Raw genomic sequence first — 10,695 nt, forward strand, 5'->3', positions numbered from 1 at the left:
AAAACACAACTTTGATGAATTTGTGTGTGACAGTTCAAATCTTTTAATGGCCAAAATGTCTATTAATAAAGGAATACATAAATACTGGCACACCTTTAGACAATATAAACAGAGGAAAACTGCTGCTATACATAATATTGATTAAACTAAAAGTACCATGTTGAAAGTCACAAAAGCCCTTCATGTTGCATTATTCATTTTAAAATCTTGTAGAACTGAAATTGATCAAGTGTGATAAAAATCAGAACAGTGAAAAAAAGAAATTAGAACAGTGAATCCCTGTGGAAAATTGGGAATTTATCTCAAGGGGACCTCTGTGGAGATAGGGATATTCTGTACTTGAGTGGTTGACTATTAAGCAAGTGTGTTGTGTGTGTGTGTGTGTGTGTTTGTGTGTGTGTATGCAAAATATCGCTGGGTTGCATATTAATTATCTTTTTATTTTCCTATCTGTAACTTTCATCTTGAGGAGTTATATAATGTCAAGAACTTCCCTTTTGATGTTAGATATAGATCTATTATAGTTGCTGTAGGGTCAGGGTTAAAAATATTTTTCACAGTCTAATAAATTTCATTCATGTCCAGTGTAAGAGAGAATAATAAAAATATTATCATTGTATTTCTTTCTAACTTGAATTTGAAAGACTTTATAAAAACTTGACTCAGTTATCCATAAAGAATATTTATAAGACCCTCTCTCTTTAATATAGATTTATAAGTCTTCAAATTGCAAATGAACTCTAAACTATAAAATGAACAGCAATCTGATTTGAAAATGTTCAACATGCACATCAGTTCAAAATCACCTTGACAGCATCACTCAGTAATACTGTATTTGGAGATTAGGCTAAAACGAGTTATTATTAAACAATTAGTAAATAATTGTTTCCATAAACTTGGAAGTCTTCAGCCATGACATTTCTTACTGAGAATCCTAGGTGACAGTGTGTCTTTGCTTTCATTGATGAGAGCATTTTAAATTACATTAGCATTGAAATTTAACCTATTTATAAGTTTTAACATAAATGGCTGTCAACCTCAATCTAAATAAATCTTTTATATAGTGCCAATTAAACAAGTCAATGACAGTGCTCTTTTATTAATGGTATATGATATCTTTCAGTTGTGATAAAATATCACATTAGGAGTTTTATTAAGCCTCATAATTCTCAAACAATATGAGTTACTTTTTCAAGATTTTACTAGGCTCAACAGACTATAGAGAAATATGGGGTATCATTATAAATATGACCAAGACTTGGTGATAAAGAATTCCAAATTAATGTTTCATTCCAATACCTATCAAATAGTCTTAACACCAGGTTCAAGATTTTAAACCACTAACAAGATATAATCTTCAAAGTATGCATTTAGCAGAATACTATAAAAGAGTCTGAAGCCTAAAAAACTGAGAAAGATCATATCCTCTAGTCTGTAGAAAATTAAGAGCAAAACTGAGGTTATATATTAATATAGGAAGTTTGTTTCTACAAATTTTGAAGGACTTATCACTATACCATGAACAACTTATGGGGCCAAGCAGTGGTGCGTGAAGCAGTGTCTATATTACCATGTGTGTGGACCCAGGTTCAAGCTCCAGGAGGGCAGGTTTCATGAGCAGTGGAGTTGTGATGTAGGTGTCTCTTCTCTTGTTTCTCGTCTCTGTCTTTCCCTCTATCTCTCTTTCTCCTTCTATAAAAGAAAAAAAAAAGGAATCAATACAAGAAGGGATAAAGTCATAGTGAAGGCATAGAAGCCTAGAGATAAACTTATTGGAAGTAATGATGATAATAATAAATACTGCACAGTTTAATTCAGTTGACATTGTGGTTTAGATAGTGTAGTGGACATGGCAAGCAGTTTAGCCATCGCCATAGTGAGGTAAAGAATAGGGCAGAAGTGGATTATGTGCTCTGTCACCAACCCAGCCAATGAGCAGAGTAGCAACAATAGTAAAACATCACTGCTACTAGTCCATCCTTTCTTTTTTTATATATTTATTTCTTTATTTATTCCCTTTTGTTGGCCTTCTTGTTTTATTGTTGTAGTTGTTGTTGTTGTTGGATAGGACAGAGAGAAATGGAGAGAAGAGGAGAAGACAGAGGGGAGAGAAAGACAGACACCTGCAGACCTGCTTCACCACCTGTGAAGCGACTCCCCTGCAGGTGGGGAGCCAGGGGCTCAAACTGAGATCCTTACACTGGTCTTTGTGCTTTGCGCCACGTGCGCTTAACCTGCTGTGCTACCGCCAACCCCCTTGTCCATCTTTTCTGTGCCTCCTAGTTGTGCTGCTCAGAGCTCAGAGTAGTAGGGGAGTTGGGGCTAAGATCTTTGTCTTTGGGTTCCATTTATCGTCTTGGAAGATGCTTTATTCCCCCTTCTTGGGTTTAAATCTTAAAGGCACCAGGATAGTAGTAAATAAATTAGCATGGCTTTGACCAATTTTGTATGGATAGGGATTTTTTTCAAACCTTTACTTCTGAATATATCTGAGTCCAAACATTTGACTCTTATGAAGGTGTTTTCAAAATTCTCCTTGTCTCTGAGGTAGTGAAACTAAGATTGCTTAAATACCAATAGCAAAGCTCAATACTTAAACATCTGCAGAAGTTTGTGCAAAACTATTCTGAGGGAAAGCAAAAGGGAGATGTAAAAGTTGGCTAATTACAGTGTAAATGTATCAGCTTTTCAAGTTCGAGTTTATGTTATTTTTTACATAAATAGAGACATAAACAAAATGGATGTCACTTTTGGAAAAAAACTTGTTTACATGCTGTTTTTGTGTGAGATTTTATTTGGACAGATCAGGGGACAAAACAAGTAAGTACGGCATAATCAGTACAAAGATTTTAGTTCTGACTATGCAATATGCTGAGATCCAGAAAGTCTTATACTATAAAATGCAAATGAGTAGCCAGCTTACACAAAAATGTTATTTATATGACATAAAAAAATAATTGGGTACCAGAGGTAGTGCACCTGGTAAAATGTACACAGTACTAAGCACTAGGACCAATACAAGGACCCAGGATTGAGTCCCCGGCTCCCCACCTGTGGAGAGGTATTTTCTCAAGCTGTGAAGTAGATCTGCAGGTGTTTCTCTTTCCCTCTCTACCTTCCCTCCCCCTCTCAATTTTTCTCTGTCATGTTCAATAAAATGAGGAAAAATATGGCTACCAGGAATAGTGAATTTGTAGTGCCAGCACTGAGCCCCAGCAATTAGCCTGGAGGGAAAAATGCCATAAATATAGGGTTTTCTTTTGTCCCCCCCCCCACCAATAATAGATAGTGTTTAAACTCTGAAATTCTATTGAAAAAATGAAAGGGAAGTAATAATTAATGATCGTTCTTCTGCACATGAACATGCACTGTTCAATGATTAGTCTTCCCAGAATGTTTTAGTTAGTTCTGTCTCCAGTGATTCAGGTTCCCATTTTCAGTACTAAACATGCTCTAGCAACTATTTGTGTTATGTTAATATTTTTCTCTTTCATAGGATGGAATAATCTCTCTCATCCATTGTTTTTCTTACAGTACTTAATTGGGGGAAGGCTTCACCTGCCTGTATAGATTTATATAGTTATGCATAATCATGAGAGTTTAGATCATTATGATTCTGTATGTACATATATGGCACGCATGCATATATAGTATGTTGACGCTTCCATGAAGAAGAAAAAGTTAACAATGAATCTCTGTCCTAGTCCATCATTAGCTGGGAAACTAGGGAGCAGTGGCCTCAGTCAAATATGTTTTTCAGACTTGTTAAAAGAAATCTCTTGGTTTCTATAATGGTGGTGCCCATCGGGGAAGCAATTATGTCATATTTTTTAAAAAACTCTTATTTATAAAAAGGAAACACTGACAAAAACCACAGAATAAGAGGGATACAACTCCACACAATTCCCACCACCAGAACTCAGTATCCCATCCCCTCCCCTGATAGCTTTCCTATTCTTCATCCCGAAAGGAGTATGGATCCAGGGACATTATAGGGTGCAGAAGGTCTGGCTTCTGTAATTGCTTCCCCGCTGAACATGACGTTGACAGGTCAAGCCATACTCAAACCCTGTCTCTCTCTTTGCCTAGTGGGGAGGAGGTCTGGGGAAGCAGGGCTCTATGACAAATTGGTGGAGTTGTCTGCCCAGGGAAGTCATGCTAGCATCTGGAACCTGGTGGCTGAAAAAGTGTTAACATATAAAGCCAAATTGTTGAATAATCATGAACCTAAAGGCTGGAATATTGCAGATGAAGATTTGGGAGTCTCCACTTTATAGATAGTTAGTAGGCCTATTTTAGTTATGTTCCCAAAGGCCCATGTGTATCATACTTTTATGGCCTGATTTTTGTAAGATATGACTAGTATTTCTTAGGGGAAAGACCAGTGGGATACTTTATAGCTTAGTTGTGGCAGCACATAACTAATCAGGCCAGAGCTCTTTTCTGTTTAAGAAAGTTGGATTTTACCCATCGGGAGACAGCTTGGCTGAAGAATGTCAAGCCAACAGTATCATTAATGGATTTTGAGATGGGAATGTTCAATAATGAAACTGACCTTCTTCATATGAAAAATAACTTCACATCTATTGCTTGCAAACTTTGCCTATTAGCCTGAGTCGAATCTACTCAAATAGACTGAGGACATAATTTTACTGACAGCCATGTCAAATAGTTTCAAACTGAAAAAAAAAAAACATTCTTTTTAGTCTGGTGATTAGCTGTAACCTCCTGTTAGCAGTAAAGTTCAGTATTGAATAAAGTGCATGAGCTGTCTGAATTGGATTTAGCAATCAAGTCTTCCTTCACTTATCACTTCCAGATTTGTTTTTCCAGTCCAGTCATCTTCACCAAATTTAAGGCTTATTTAACCAATTTCCTGATTTATATGGACAACTCATACTCCTGCCCAGTATAGTGTGTTAAATAAACACTAAATTTGAAAATTATTTGAATTTCTCTGTGTCTATTCATGACCATTCCAGCCATCAGTACTGGGGGAAAATGTCAAAGTCCACAATCTAATTGCTATTTACAATTTACAGAAGCCAACACAATGCCTAGTTTGGCTCTTTTAACTAAACTTTCCATGTCATCCTTCTGATACCTTTTCTTTCTTTAGATACTCTTCATGGAGCTGGGTAATGCACACATGTTACAATATGCGAGGAACTCTGGGTCCATACTCCCAAAGGAATAAAGAATAGGGAAGCTATCAAGGGACGGGATTGGATATGGAGTTCTGAGGGTGGGAATTGTGTGGAAATGTAACCCTATTGTTCTATAGTCTTATAAATATTTCCATTTTATAAATAAATAAATAAATAAAACAATATGCAAGGCTCTGAGTTCAAGCCCCAATCCCTCCCCCAGCCCTGCTTGTGAAAGGCTTCACAAGGGGTGAAACAGTGCTATAGATTACCTATTTCTTCCTCTCTCTCTCTCTCTCTCTCTCTTTCTCTCTTCCTCACTTTCTCCCTCCTTCATCCCTCTAGTTCTCTGTATCAAAATAAGTAAAATATTAACATATATATAGTCTTCACAGCAGTGGTATTATGTCACTCTTAGGTTCAAAACACTTTGTAGCTTCCCAGGCCACTTGGAGTGTCAATACCAAATACTCAACGTCTAGTTAATAGAATTCTTGGTTGCCTCCATCACTGGATGATTCTCTGCTCATTCATTAAATTCTTGGCTCTAGAAATACTGACCTCTTTGGAGGTTCTTTGATTTCTTTACATCTGAGTTAACTTTGCATTTGATGGTTTCTGTGTCTATGACATTCTTCTTCAATATTACATTTCCTAGATGTCTGCAAGGATGTCCCTTTGTAAATGACACCTGACCTGATTGCTTTTATAACATACCACATTTCTCAATCATCCGTTTCCTCAGTCAGCTTTATGAAAAAGTAGCATTGACCACTACCCCATAGACAGTGTCGAGCATGTCTTTGCTTATTTCTGTCTCACTCAACCTGTACATAATCTCCTTGGAAACAAAGTCTTGATCTCCTTGTTTCACTATGGAGTTCTCTGCAACTTGAGCTTCTTATGACGAATAATTAATTTATTTGAGTCACCATGGAAATTCATGATCACAAGAAATGAGGGTGAATGTAGGCAGACAATCTCAGCTATGTAAGGCCAGCCCCTCTCAAAAACCATTGCTGTTGTAGACCCACTTCATCTTATAGGGCTAGGGATGAGAGAAAGAGAGATATGATCCAGAAACCAAGCTCATGGTGGCAAGGCAATTCAAATCTTTATTCATCCAAATGCTCCAGAGTCAGGCAGTAGCACACCTGGTTAAGCCACATAGCATAAAACCAAAATGGCCAGAGTCATCCTCCTGCTCTGCCTGCCCACCTCTCCAGCCGGGAAAGGGCAGAGCCAAGTCAGAAACGGAAGTGACTTGACAATACCATACATGGTTAGGAAAGGGGTGGAGAAAGGTGAAAAAAGTAGGGACTTCCTTAGCAACTGTTGCTATGGGTTAAACTGGTAGGATTAGTAATACCCTCCAGGCTTGAGGGTAGAAAAAGAATATATTAAATGAGCAGAATGGGTGGGGGAATAGGCCTTAAGTCATTTTTTAGACAAAGGAGAAGATTGATATGTAGATAATAAAAGGATGGGCCATAGTATCAAAGAATGCAGGGTGGAGTAGGGGGAGCTGGCTTAATATTTTAAGGAATGCCAGACTCCTGGAGGCAAAAAAAATGCAAGGTTCTTCAAGAGGCAGGGAATCTGATTAGCCATGGAAATCCTTTGGGGTTCACCTGTCCCCCTCGCTCAGCCTCTTGGTAGAGAGAGAGATTAGCAGGATAGACACACCCCTCAGGTCAAGCCCTGACAGGCTCTACCACATCCTCACAATTTCCCTATATCACCTCACATAGATCAGGCATCTGTGGTGAGCCTAGGTTATAGTAAAAATAAAACACTAGCTACTCATTATCTTACAAGAGCCTCTTGGTTCAGATATTCAGTTCCCTAAGATCTTCAGTGGGTAAAAAGATCCTTGAGCTCATGTTGCCATGAGAATTAATCCCTAGTTAAATTCTCAGAAAAACTCAAGGTAGAAAAATGAGCTCTGAACCAACTCTTGCTTCCAACCATCACATGCTTTGAAAGAGAAGATCAATATTTGTTTTTAATGTTCACTGTTTAGTCATTCAATAAAATAGGTCTTTATCTTTATAAAGGTTGAGTTATATTGTTTCTTTCTCCAACAGCTGAAAACTGAATCTCTAGTCCAATTTCCTATTAGGTATAGTAGGAAGCAACAGACTGGACTCCCTGGTGAAATTCCTAAAGCCAAGCATGTTGGCCCTCATTACTGTAGGTGAGAATAGGCAGTATCTTGCACAAGGACACTGGCTCAAGCCTTTGATCCTCACCTGCCAGCAGGAAGCTTATCAAGCAGGGAAGCAGGTCTGTAGGTACCTTTTTAAATAAGTTTCATTTTATGGTATTTATTATTGGATAAAGACAGAGAGAAATTGAGATGAGTGGGAAAGACAGAAGGGGAAAGAGAGACACCTGAAGCCTTGCTGTACCACTCATGAAGCTTTCTTCTACAAGTGGGGACCAGGGGCTTGAACCTGGGTCCTTGTGTACTATAATGTGTGTGCTTACCTAAGTGAGCCACCATCTTCCCCCTGTATCTCTTTTTATCTCTCCCTCTCTATCTCCCTTATCCCTCTCAATTTATCTCCATCCTATCAAAAAGTCATAAAAAAATAGAAAGTTTCTGCCAGTAGAGGTTGTTTTCTTCAACTAATCCTAACTCCATCTTTCTTTCCTCCAATTTCTCCTTTCTATACATTTCATTATCATTTTGATATTATATTTATTATTTTTTTATTTTTTAACAAGTAGAGATACCAATTAGGAGACAGAGAAATAGACCAGAGCTCTGTTCAGCTCTGGCTTACAGTGGTCCTGGGACCTGAGAGCCTAAGGTATGACAGTCTTTATAGAATCATTACACTGCCTCCACAGACTTCACTATCATATTTCATAGATTTGTTAATTCCCTTTATATTTCTGTAGACTATCTCAATTGTTAATAGCTTGATTGAAATATAATTTACATGAATTAAAATGTACCCTTTTAGCATTTAAAATCCAGATTTTTCTACTTTATGGTTTATAATACAGTTGTTGACAGATAAAAGATTCAGTATTTTAACAGTATTCACAGAGCGGGACAAACATCACTGTGACCTTATTTTAGGATACTCTGTCATCTCAAACAGAAGCTCTAATACTCCATAACCTCCTACCTCCCTCTCTCATTCCTTTTAAGTGTGTGTGTGTGTGTGTGTGTGTGTGTGTGTGTGTGTGTGTGTGTGTGTGTGTGAATACTAAAGGCCCCTTTGGGTCTTGTTTATTTCTGCTTTTTTTTTTTTTGCCTCCAGGGTTATTGCTGGAGCTTGGTGCCTCCACTACAAATCCACTGCTCCTGGAGACTATTTTTTCCCTTTTGTTGCCCTTGTTGTTTATCGTTGTTCTTCTTATTATTATTGTTGCTGCCATTGTTGTTGGATAAGACAGAAAGAAATGGAGAGAGAAGAGGAAGAGAGAGAGGGAGAAATAAAGATAGACACCAACAGACTTGCTTCACTGCCTATGAAGCGACCCCCCCTGCTGGTGGGGAGCCAGGGGCTCAAACTGTGATCTTTATGCTGGTCCTTGTACTTTGCACCACTTGCACTTAACCCGCTGCACTACCGCCTGCCCCCCCCCCCCATTTCTGCTTTTTAATTCTTATGAAATAAGCTACTCTGAAAATTGAGTATAGATTTACGTGGGCATGTAGTTTAAATTCTCAGGTATATATGCCCAGGAAAACAATACTAGATCTGTGTTAACTGTATTTTCAGAAATATCAGAGAGATTTTACAAGTGGTTAATAGAATTATAAACCCATCAACTCTATATGAAGAAATCAGTTTCTCCCTGCTCTCCTCAACACTTTTTTTTAGTATTGTTTACTTATTTATTTGGTAGAGACAGAGAGAAATTGAAAGGGGAGAGAGACAGAGAGAGACCTGCAGACCTGTTTCAACACTTGTGAAGCTTTCCCACTGCAGGTGGGGACCTGGGGCTTGAACCAGGGTCCTTGTATAATGTATTGTGTGTGCTTAACCAAGTGTGCCCCCATCTGGACCGCTCCTCAACACTTGTTACTGTCTTTTTCTGTTTAGTCCTCCTCATGTATGAATCAGTATCTCAAAATGATAATTCACACTTCCCCAATGACTAATGACATTGGACATTTTAATGTGCTTCTGAATCATGCATATCCACTTTGTAGACATGTGAATTGAGGTGATTTTCCTGTTACTTAACTGGGTGGTTTGGTGGTTTGCCTGTGTGTGTGTGTGTGTGTGTGTGTGTGTGTGTGTGTGAATCTCTTTACATATTCTCATAATAGGATTATTTTCATAGATGTGATTTGCAAATATTTCCCCTTATGTTTTCCACCTTCTTGACAATGTCTCTTTGTACACATTCTTTTTAATTTTGAGAAATTTTTGTCTCGTCTTTCTTTTGATTCATATTTTAAGAACAATATCTTAGATTTCTGCCAAATTGGCCTTTAATTTTATCTTGATATTTTTTCTTGTAGGATCTTAATTTCTTTCTTTCTTTCTTTCTTTCTTTTTTTATTGTCACCATGGTGATTGTTGGGTATTGATGCAAGCAGTATGAATCCACCTCTGTTTTTTTTTTGTTTGTTTGTTTAAGTATATTTTTCATTATATAGGACAAAGAGAAATTGGGAGGGGATAAGGAGAGGATAGCGAGGGAGAGAGAAAGACCTGTTTTGCTCTTTATGCAGATGAGCCTGAGCTTAAACCTAGGTCCTTAAGCTTGGTAATATATTTGCTTAATGGATATTCTAACCACCCCAGTCCGTTCCCCCTTTTTTTAAAAAAAACAAAACTTTTTCTTGACTTCCATTGTCAAAGCTGTATTCCCCTGCCTTCTTCCCCCAACTTATTCTCTAGAAGTAATAAATTTCAGGTTATGTATTTAAATTCTGACTCTTCTTATCATGTATGTATTATTTTTAAATGATGCCTCCTCCTTGAAATGACACAAGAGGCTTGACATTGAGCTTCCTTCAAATAATTGCTTTAATTTGTGCCTAGGTCTTCTCGGACACTTCTTAATACATTATTACTTAAGACATGTTTCCAGGGTCGGGCAGTAGCGCAGTGGGTTAAGTGAACATGGCACAAAGCACAAGAACAGGCTTAAGGATCCTAATTCGAGCCCCAGTCTCCCCTCCTGCAGGGTGGTCACTTCATAAGCGGTTAAGCAGGTCTGCAGGTGTTTATCTTTCTACCCGCCTCTCTGTCTTCCCCTCCTCTCTCCATTTCTCTCTATCCTATCCAACAGCAACATCAGTGGCAACAATAACAACAAGGGCAACAAAATGGGAAAAAAATGGCCTGCTGGAGCAGTGGATTTGTAGTGCAGGCACTGAGCCCCAGCAATGACCCTGTAGACAAAAATAATAATAAAAAAAAAAACTGAGACTTTTTTTAAAAAAAGGACGTTTCATTCTTTTTGGTGTTTTTATTGACCACATGATAATGAGACCTCCTCACTACCTCAATTTTCTCCATTTCCACATTTTTTTATATATTTTTTAAAATTTTTGATTATTTTTATTTATTTA

This window comes from Erinaceus europaeus, chromosome 15, assembly GCF_950295315.1.
Source record: "Erinaceus europaeus chromosome 15, mEriEur2.1, whole genome shotgun sequence".
Lineage (NCBI taxonomy): Eukaryota > Metazoa > Chordata > Mammalia > Eulipotyphla > Erinaceidae > Erinaceus > Erinaceus europaeus.